Raw genomic sequence first — 9,712 nt, 5'->3', positions numbered from 1 at the left:
TTCGTGTCTGCGACATTATGGCGGACACTTCGGACAATTTTGACACATTTTTGGGACCATTGTCATTTTCACAGCAAAAAATGCATTTAAAATGCATTGTTTATTGTGAAAATGGCAATTGCAGTTTGGGAGTTAACCACAGGGGGCGCTGATGGGGTTATGTGTGACCTGAAGTGTGTTTACAACTGTAGGGGGGTGTGGCTGTAGGTGTGACGTCATCGATTGTGTCCCCCTATAAAAGGATCACACGATCGATGCAATGCCATAGTGAAGCACGGGAAGCTGTGTTTAAACACGGGTCTCCCCGTTCTTCAGCTCCGGGGACCGATCGCGGGACTCCAGCGGCGATCGGGTCCGTAAGTCCCGGTCCCGGAGCTTTGGACCGGTTCGCGGGCGCACGCCGCGACCCACGGCTGGGTACTAGTACAGGACGTACCTGTACGTGGATGTGCCCAGCCGTGCCATTCTGCCGATGTATATGTGCAGGAGGCGGTCCTTAAGTGGATAATCAGCTTTTAGGAAAACCTTTATCCCAAAAGTGTTTGCTGTAACTGATTATAACGTTTTAGGCCCCTTTCACACTTGTACGACCTGAAAGTCGCGTGATTTTTACGCAATTTGGACACTTGAAGCAGAGGCTGTGTAATCTTGAGGTCTATAGTCACATCAAAGTCAGAACCAAAGTAGTGCAGGGACTACTTTGGAATCGCACAGATATGAACAATACCCATTGGAAACCATGGCGTATGACTTGTCATGCATCTTTGCAGTCCCAAGTCGCAGGACAAGTTGCCCAAGTGTGAAAGGAGCCTTAGCTGGAGCTGTTCGGCTTCAGTTTGTTAGTGTATCTGAGACCCCCATACACACTATACAACTTTTGTTGTCTGATTTCCTCTAGATTTACCAAAACGAGAGCTGCCTGATTGCAAACAAATGAAGGTTTGACCTCATATTTTATGGTTTTGGTAAATCTGAAGGAAAAAATCTACAGAAGATTGGATAGTGTGTATCCAGCTTTCGGCCAGCCATACACGGTTCAAGATTCGAACCATTAATGGGCAGGCTGAATGTACCAATTTGATCGATTGATACAACCAGTCTACCGGATTCGCTTCCGATTATTACAAGTGGCTGCTATAGTCACTAGCGATAATCACTAAGGCTGCATTCACATCTAGGCGTTTTCACGCCAGGCGCCCGACGCTCGTGCCGCTGGAGGGGAGATTTCACATTGGTGTCTATGGAGATGGTTCACATCTCACGCCGAACGCCGAAACGCCGTACGCCGAAACGCCGTACGCCTGCCGCCTGAAAACAAGTCCCGGACCCTTTTTTTCAGGTGGCTTTCGGCATTCGGCATAGACAACAATGTGTTGCTAAAAAAAAAAAAGTTTAAAACGACCCGTTTTGTCGCGGCAAATCGCGGCACAATACGCCGCAATTTGTCGCAGCAAAATACGCCGCGTTGTAGTGTGAAGGCAGCCTAAGGCCCCTTTCTCACTGGAGCGTTTTTCAGGCGCTTTGGTGTTAAAAAAAGCATCTGAAAAGCCTCATCTGCAATCCCAATGTGAAAGCCCGGGTGCTTTCAGAGCCCTTTCACACTGCCAGCGCCCCAAAAAAAGCTGGTAAAGCTCAGCTTAGACCCCTTTCACACTGAGGCGTTTTTCAGGCTCTTTGGCTTTAAAAAAAGAGCCTCAATGGGAAGGGGCGCTTTATGAGCGGTGTTTTCAACGCTCCTAAAGCGCTGCAAAGAAGCTGCTTACAGGACTTTTTTTGACGCCCTGCCAGCGCAGCGCCTCAGTGTGAAAGCACTCAGGCTTTCACATTGGGATTGCAGATGAGGCTTCTTTCAGGCGTTTTACAGGCGCTTTTTTTTAACCTCTTTCACACTGGGGCGTTTTTACAGGCACTTTAGTGAGAAAGAACTCTGGCTTTCACTTGGGATTGCAGATGCAGCTTCTTTCAGGCGCTTTACAGGCGCTTTTTTAACGCTAAAGTGCCTGAAAAATGCCCCAGTGTGAAAGGGGTCTAACTGCTCTCGGCGGGACAGTTTCCTCTGCCCGGGAGAACACAATGGCTCAGCAGGAGGGATTCCCCTGTCAGCACTGATGCCACATCTAATGATTGCTAAACTGCAAAATAAGACTTTTGGAGGCCATACATATTATTACACAAGACCAGGGCCGGCCTTTGGTGTGTGCGAGCTGTGCGGCCGCACATGGCGCCATGGGCAAAAGGGGCGCCGTGCGGCCATCACAGCTTGCAGAATGTGAGTAGCAGTCAGTTACTCACATGATCATCACAGGAGTCCGACTCCTGTGAATCACAGCAGTAGGCACTGCCAGGTCCCTCTGCCCTGGGACAGGGTGAAGAGCAATGCATCGGCTGCGGCACCTGAAAAAAATGGCTGCTGCCGGCCCCGACAGGCACACTGCGCATGAGCCGCCGCTGCTCGGGAAAGCCCGAAAACGCTCGGCTATTCTCAGGCAGAGGGCGCATGCGCAGTGGCGTCTAAGCGCCGGGCGGCGCCATTTTTAAATGCAAAGCCGCACCGTCCACCGAAAGGTAAGTCACACTGAGCCCCTGGCCCTGCATGCATCTACTTTTTCAGATAAAAAGAAAAAATATTTACTTTTTATAGCCAGCCTACACACAGAAGGGGAGGAGGATATAAGGGACTTAAAATAATAAAAAATAAAAAAAGAAGTAAAATACAATTATTATTTGTTATAAATATTTTTTTCCTCTTTGTGTATGTTTAGGTGACCAGGGTGCGAGGAGGGGGCGCCACAGGATTAGCTTGCACAGGGCGCCTGAACACCTAAGGCCGGCCCTGCACAAGACGCTACAATTACAATACAAGAAAATAGAGGGGGTTAAGAGGGTTAAGAGGGCCCTGCTCATAAGAGCTTACAATCTAAGATATATATATATATATATATATATATATAAAACAATCTGATCTGTTCATTGCAGAATCAGAAAATAAAATAAATCCAATCTATGAGCCATATATAGACAAATACTGTGTCATTGATTGATTGTGGACAAAAGCAAACGATTTTTATCAAAATTGGAATGAAAATCGTTAGATAGACGATTAATATGATCATTAAATCGACAGAAAACTGTATTTTTTTATCAAATCATTTTTATTTTATTTTATTTCCAATTTACAACAAAAACTCAAAACGCACAGAACATTCCCACCAAACAACAACAACAATAAAAGCAACAATCAGCGCACAAATAATACAGTTAAACTAAAAATATTGCAAGCTGAACACAAAAAAGGGTAATCACGACCTCAAATGTAGCAAATGAAAAAAATATGTAAGTGCAGCGCAATGAAAGTCCATATAAAAACAACAACAACAACAACCTAAAAGAGAGATAAAAAAAAAGGAAAGGTAATTTCCCCTCCTACCTTGATTACTACTAGAAACCTTTTATCACATCAAACTCGAGTATGTATTCTTAAAGCAAAGTTCCACCCAAAAATGGAACTTCTGCTTTTCGGAATCCCCCCCCCCCACCCCTTCTGGTGTCGCATTTGGCACCTTTCAGGGGGGAGGAGGGAGCAGATATCTGTGTAATCCAGGTATTTGCTCCCACTTCCAGGCATTAGGTCGCCGCGGCGACCTACGCCATGTCCGGCGCCTACTTTGTCCCCCCCCCGCTGTCTTCTGGGAGACGCACAGATAACAGAAGACATCAGGGTCCAGTGGGAATGCGCAGTGCGACTTGTGCATGCACAGTAGGGAACCCGGAAGTTAAGCCGAAGATAATGGCGCCTCCACCCGAGAGAAGAGGGGCAAATCGGCTTCGGGTGCCGACATCGCAGGCGCCCTAGACAGGTAAGTGTCCTACTATAAAAAGTCAGCAGCTGCAGTATTTGTAGCTGCTGACTTAACTTTTTTTTTTTTTCGCGGAACTCCGCTTTAATTGAAAAGTATCTTCTATTGCTCTCAGACTCCACCAAATCTCCAAACTCCATGTTTTTGTTGCTGTGATCTGACGTCCTGTTAGAGGGTGGTTTATTTTATTTTATTTCAGGAACTTATAGAGCGCCATCAATTTTACGCAGAGCTTTACGTATATTATACATGCATACATGTTCATTCTCCCTTGTATGTAGGAATGTAGCCACCCTTTCTTGCTCCCTCCCGAGATGGACTGTGAACTACAGACTATGGGATTTGTAGTGTGCATAGAGCAGAGCACAAGACCACAACTAACATACACTGCTCATCAGGGATGGACTGGCCATAGGGACTACAGGGAGTTTCCCGGTGGGCCGATGGCTCAGTGGGCCGTTTTTTAAAACAGAGATGCTGCTTGGAGGACTTTTTCTAACGCCCTGGCAGCACCCCAGTGTGAAAGCACTCAGGCTTTCACACTGGGACTGCAGCAGAAGTGTTTTTCAGTCGCTTTACATGCGCTATTTTTAGCCCAAAAGTGCCTAAAAAACGCCTCAGTGTAAAAAGGAGTCCTACACTCACCCCCTCTCTTTTACACTCACTCTCTTTTTCTTACACTCACCCCCCTCTCTCACCCACCCCCTCTCACCCCCTTTCCCTCAACCCTCCCTCTCTCTCTCTCATTCCCCTCTCTCTCACCCTCTCATGATATACAATAATGGATGTAGGGGCCTTTTGGGGCCTTATCCAGGGGGGGGGGGGGGGTGGGGGCAGCATTTTATTGAATTAAAGTGGGCCGGTCTGGATGAAGTCCAGGGCCAAATTTTTGTTCCAGTCCAGCCCTGCTGCTCATTCCAAACAAATGAAAATGAGGGGGGAAAGGAGGATGTTACAAGGAAGCAGAAAAGCAAACAAGAAATCATTTCATGAAAAATGACAGAGTCATTAAGCAGTTGATGGGTTTGAATACTTTTTTGAAAATAAGGGTATTGTATAGTATCACTTTAAAGGGTCACTAAAGGCAGAAATATTTTTTTTTTTTAAATAACAAACATGTAATACTTACCTCCACTGTGCAGCTTGTTTTGCACAGAGTGTCCCCTAACCCTGTCTTCTGGGGTCCCTCGGCGGCTGTCTCGGCTCCTCCTCGCAAAAGCTTTCCACCTTCATGTGAGCGAGGTCGCATGGTGGAAAGCTTTTGCAAACGCGCTCCCGTGATACAGCGGCGGGCATAGCTGCCGACTGTATCACTCGGCCCCGCCCCCCGGCGCGCCGCGTCATCCGCTGTGATTGACAGCAGCGCCAGCCAATGGCAGCGCTGCTATAAATCCGTCCAGCCTAGCCAATCAACGGCCAGGCTGGGAACCGAAGACCATCACATGGACGCGCGCGGGACTTTCGTAGGATGCATTAAGGTGAAAAAACATTTACCTTTACAACCCCTTTAAGTGTATGGTGCATTAAACAGGCTTTTCTTTTCCAAACCCAATTATTTAACGATTGTTAATTTTATTAATTAATTTTTTTTTCTTTTTTTAAGACACATTTGAGAATTGTGTTTAGTAAACACAAGCAGCATTTAACAGGGTTTTTTTTAGCAATATTTTGTCTTAATATATATATATATATATATATATATATATATATAACATGTTTGTGAATTCCATAAAATATGTATTTGTACATAGAAATATATTTTCTAAACAACAAAAGAGAAATAAGAATGATAGCGGAAATGCCCTTTTTTTTATACCAAAAATGAAGTACTGGTGTATATGTACATCACTATATAGATACCCTTTTTTAGATTACAGAATATCACATAGAAGTACACTCCATAAGATTGGAATTGGTTGATAATCTGCTATTCAAAATGTGTTTTTAATCAATTTCAAGTATAGAGTCAGATCACATCAAGCTATTTTATTTAGTGCATTGGTGTCTGATCAATCTTCCGATCGTATTTTTTTTCCCAGACAATAAATTAACGGACAATACAATTATACTGTATACAAAATCGTTCCACGTATAGCCACCATTAAAGTATATTTCCATCTTTATTTTACGTTGAGACATACACCAGTAGAATCCCATTCAAAATGTTTGTTTTTTATACATTGGTTTGTTGTTTTATGGCCTAATGCCCACTGAACGTTTTTGAAGCTGCTGCTAAGAGCATCTGGTATTTTATTTTTCCCACCTCTAAACTCCTCTGCATGTTATCATATGTGTTTATGCACACATAGGGGTTTATTTACTAAAGGGAAAAAGACTGTGCACTTTGCAAAGTGTAGTTTCCTTCTGCAAGTGCACTTGCTCCAGAGCTTAGTAAATGAGGTAAGGCTTAATATTGCAAAGAGTACCCACACACATGCAAGAAAAATAAAAAGAAACAGCATTCTGCTCATTTACTACTAAGCTCTGAAGCAACTACACTTGTAGCCCCATGTATACTACTGCTGCTAAATGGACGTTCAGAGGCAGTTGGACACTTTTTTCAACTGCCCCTAAACTCATTCAATATTATCTTATGTGTACATGTACACAGGTTCTTTTACTGTGATTTTTAGGCAGTTGCATTTATAGGCCTTTTTTTAAGGCAAAAAAATGAGTTCAGACGCCAAATGCTTTCTAAATGCGGCTAAAAGCGGTAACCCGCATTTTGCAGCATTTCGTTTATAGGCGTTTTTCGTTTTTGCCCATTTAAAGAATAAAAATGTAATTTTTTTTAAATGCCTCTAAACGCAAACGTGGCAAACGCTACTAAACGCGGCATGTAAACGCAGCAAAACCTGTCGATCCATGTTGGATTTCTTACTTCATTTTTAGTTAATAAAATGCAATGCACTAAACTCAAACTATAAATGAAATATCAATGTTACGTAAATGGCTAAAGCCTTTAAATGAATACTGAAGATTTGGCTACCTACTTAGTTCTGCTGCTTCTGCATGAGGATTCCCATGACTTGGCGTGGTATCCCACAGGCTTATACAGGTATACATAACTAGCCAAAGTTCATAAACTGATTTTTTACAAAACAACTGTTTTGATCTTTTTTTGTTTTGTTTTTTGCACCTCAGTGCTGCAGATCTCCTCCAGCGTTCCTTAAAGTGGTTGTAAAGCCTTTAGTTTCTTTTAAATAACAAACATATCATACTTACCTCTACTGTGCAGCTCGTTTTGCACAGAGTGGCCCCCGATCCTCGACTTCTCGGGTCCCCCATCGTGTCTCGCGGCTCCTCCCTGCATCAAATAACCCCCTAGGAGAAGCGCTCTCCCGGGGGGTTACCTTTGCGGGCACACTCCCGAGTCCCGCATTGGCGTCCATAGACAAGAATGACGGACTTGGCCCCGCCCCCCGGGGCCTGCGTTATTGAATTTAATTGACAGCAGCAGGAGCCAATGGCTGCTAGCAATCTATCCAATCAAGAGCCAGGACCCCGTGGAGAGAGGGACAGTGTGTCCCAGCTGAGAGAAATTCGGGGCTCAGGTAAGTAAAATGGGGGTTCTAGGGGAAAGGGAGTCTCCGCTCCAGGTGGATGTTTAGCAGACAATTGGAGGAACCTCCCAGGAGTCCAAGGTGCTGGCAATGCACTAGGCAAACATGGAAAACATGGAAATCGATGGACAGCCGCACTCCGGATAAACTTGAGAAATTTGTCTTAATTGATAAAAGTAAGACATGTACATCCAAAGATACAGTCACATAAGGGGACAGCCGACGCATTTCGCACACAGTTAGTGCTTAGTCATGGCTGGGGCCGGTGACTGCCAGGTGTTTTTACACCTTAATGCATAGGATGCATTGAGGTGAAAAAACACGAGGGTTTACAAACCCTTTAACTACTTCATGTTTGCATATGTTCACTCCAGCATTGGCTGCGCATTATTGTTCTGGGTGGGCTTCCTGATGATGGCGAAAGTGGTGGACCGTGCCAGAAAAATGTGTGTTGGCCCGTACTCTCCAACAGGCATGCATGTGATTAGGTGACAACAGAGGAGCACATATAGGAGACAGTTGTCACCCAACAACACAAAGGGCCAGATTCACGTAGATGAGCGGTGGCGTAACGTATCGTAGATACGTTACACCGCCGCAATTTTTCATCGCAAGTGCCTAATTCACCAAGCACTTGCGATGAAAACCTATGCCGGCGGCCTCCGGCGCAAGGCGGGCCAATTCAAATGGGCGTGTGCCATTTAAATTAGGCACGCTCCCGCGCCGGACCTACCGCGCATGCTCCGTTTCCGAACTCCCGCCGTGCTTTGCGCGAAGTGACGTCATTTCTTCAAACGGCGACGTGCGTAGCGTAATTCTGTATTACCGGACGGCTTACGCAAACAACGTTATTTTTTAAATTTCGACGCGGGAACGACGGCTATACTTTATACAGCAATACGATTGCTGTGTAAAGTTAAGGCACCAAAAAAAACGACTAACTTTGCGACGGGAAACTAGACTAGCGGCGACGTAGCGAATGCGAAAAACCGTTGTGGATCGCCGTAACTCCTAATTTGCATACCCGACGCTGGTTTACGATGCGAACTCCCCCCAGTGGCGGCCGTGGTATTGCATCTTAAGATCCGACAGTGTAAAACAATTACACCTGTTGGATCTTATGGCTATCTATGCGTAACTGATTCTATGAATCAGTCGCATAGATAGAACAACAGATACGACGGCGTATCAGGAGATACGCCGTCGTATCTGCTCTGTGAATCTGGCCCATAGTGCCTAAACAAGGACCTTCATGGTAGGGTTGCCAGGCAATCTAATAATATAAGCTGCATAAATAAAAAAATGGAAGACAACTTTAAAAATGACATTACCATATTAAAACATCTATACAATTATACGAATTGGGGACTTTAAGGACTGGTCATTATGTGCAGATGAACATGCACACAATTGCTATTCAGAATTAAGTCTTGTATATATTGCACTGTTTTTTCAGGACTGAACAAGCAGGATAATTGGTTCAGAATTCTACACAGTGATATTTTAGACTCTTCTAGACCTGTTTTGGGCATGTCCATCACATTGAATTGCATTGGAGAAGCTGATTACCATGCATTCAATGGTTTTGTTGGGGACAGCCTGGTACTTTAGCTCTAAAGGTTTCTAACTACAGGACTAGTAAATGCATTATTGTTACCATTTATTCACAAGGGCGGTTACAATATAATTACATTATTACATTACAATAAACGATCATAGTTTATAAAGTATTTTATTATTACCATAACATAAGCCAATTGAACTATGAAAAGCTGCTTTGCTTTATAGAAGACAAATGAAACATTAACATTTTGCTCATGTGAGAAATCCTGCTTTATGTAGATGGACACTTTGGAATTGCAAAATAGTTGCTGCAAACAATGAACTCCTCTGTAGTTGTACGGGAGCTTTGGTGCTTTTTTGTTTTAGGGGAATGGGTGGAGTAGTTTGTATACAGACTATAAAGAAAAAGATATCCTTTATTTAAAAAAAAAAATATTTACTTTACTAAATAAACACAAAAATACTTAAAAAGAATACTTTCAATGAATAATAAAATAACAATAATAATGATTAAATAATATTTTCATGATGATGATTGCTATTCATATTATTATTTTAATCATATAAAATAACTTATTAATACATTAAAAAATGTACCGAAGAAAATCAGCAGTTTCGAAAAATCATTCGTATTTCCCCCATGATGAAAAGCAGCACGTATGCCACACGGTTGGAATTTCTGACAACAAATGTTAGATGGGAGCTTGTTGTCGGAAATTCCGACCGTCA

This window comes from Rana temporaria, chromosome 2, assembly GCF_905171775.1.
Source record: "Rana temporaria chromosome 2, aRanTem1.1, whole genome shotgun sequence".
Taxonomy (NCBI): Eukaryota; Metazoa; Chordata; class Amphibia; order Anura; family Ranidae; genus Rana; species Rana temporaria.
This window is presented reverse-complemented; position numbering follows the sequence as displayed.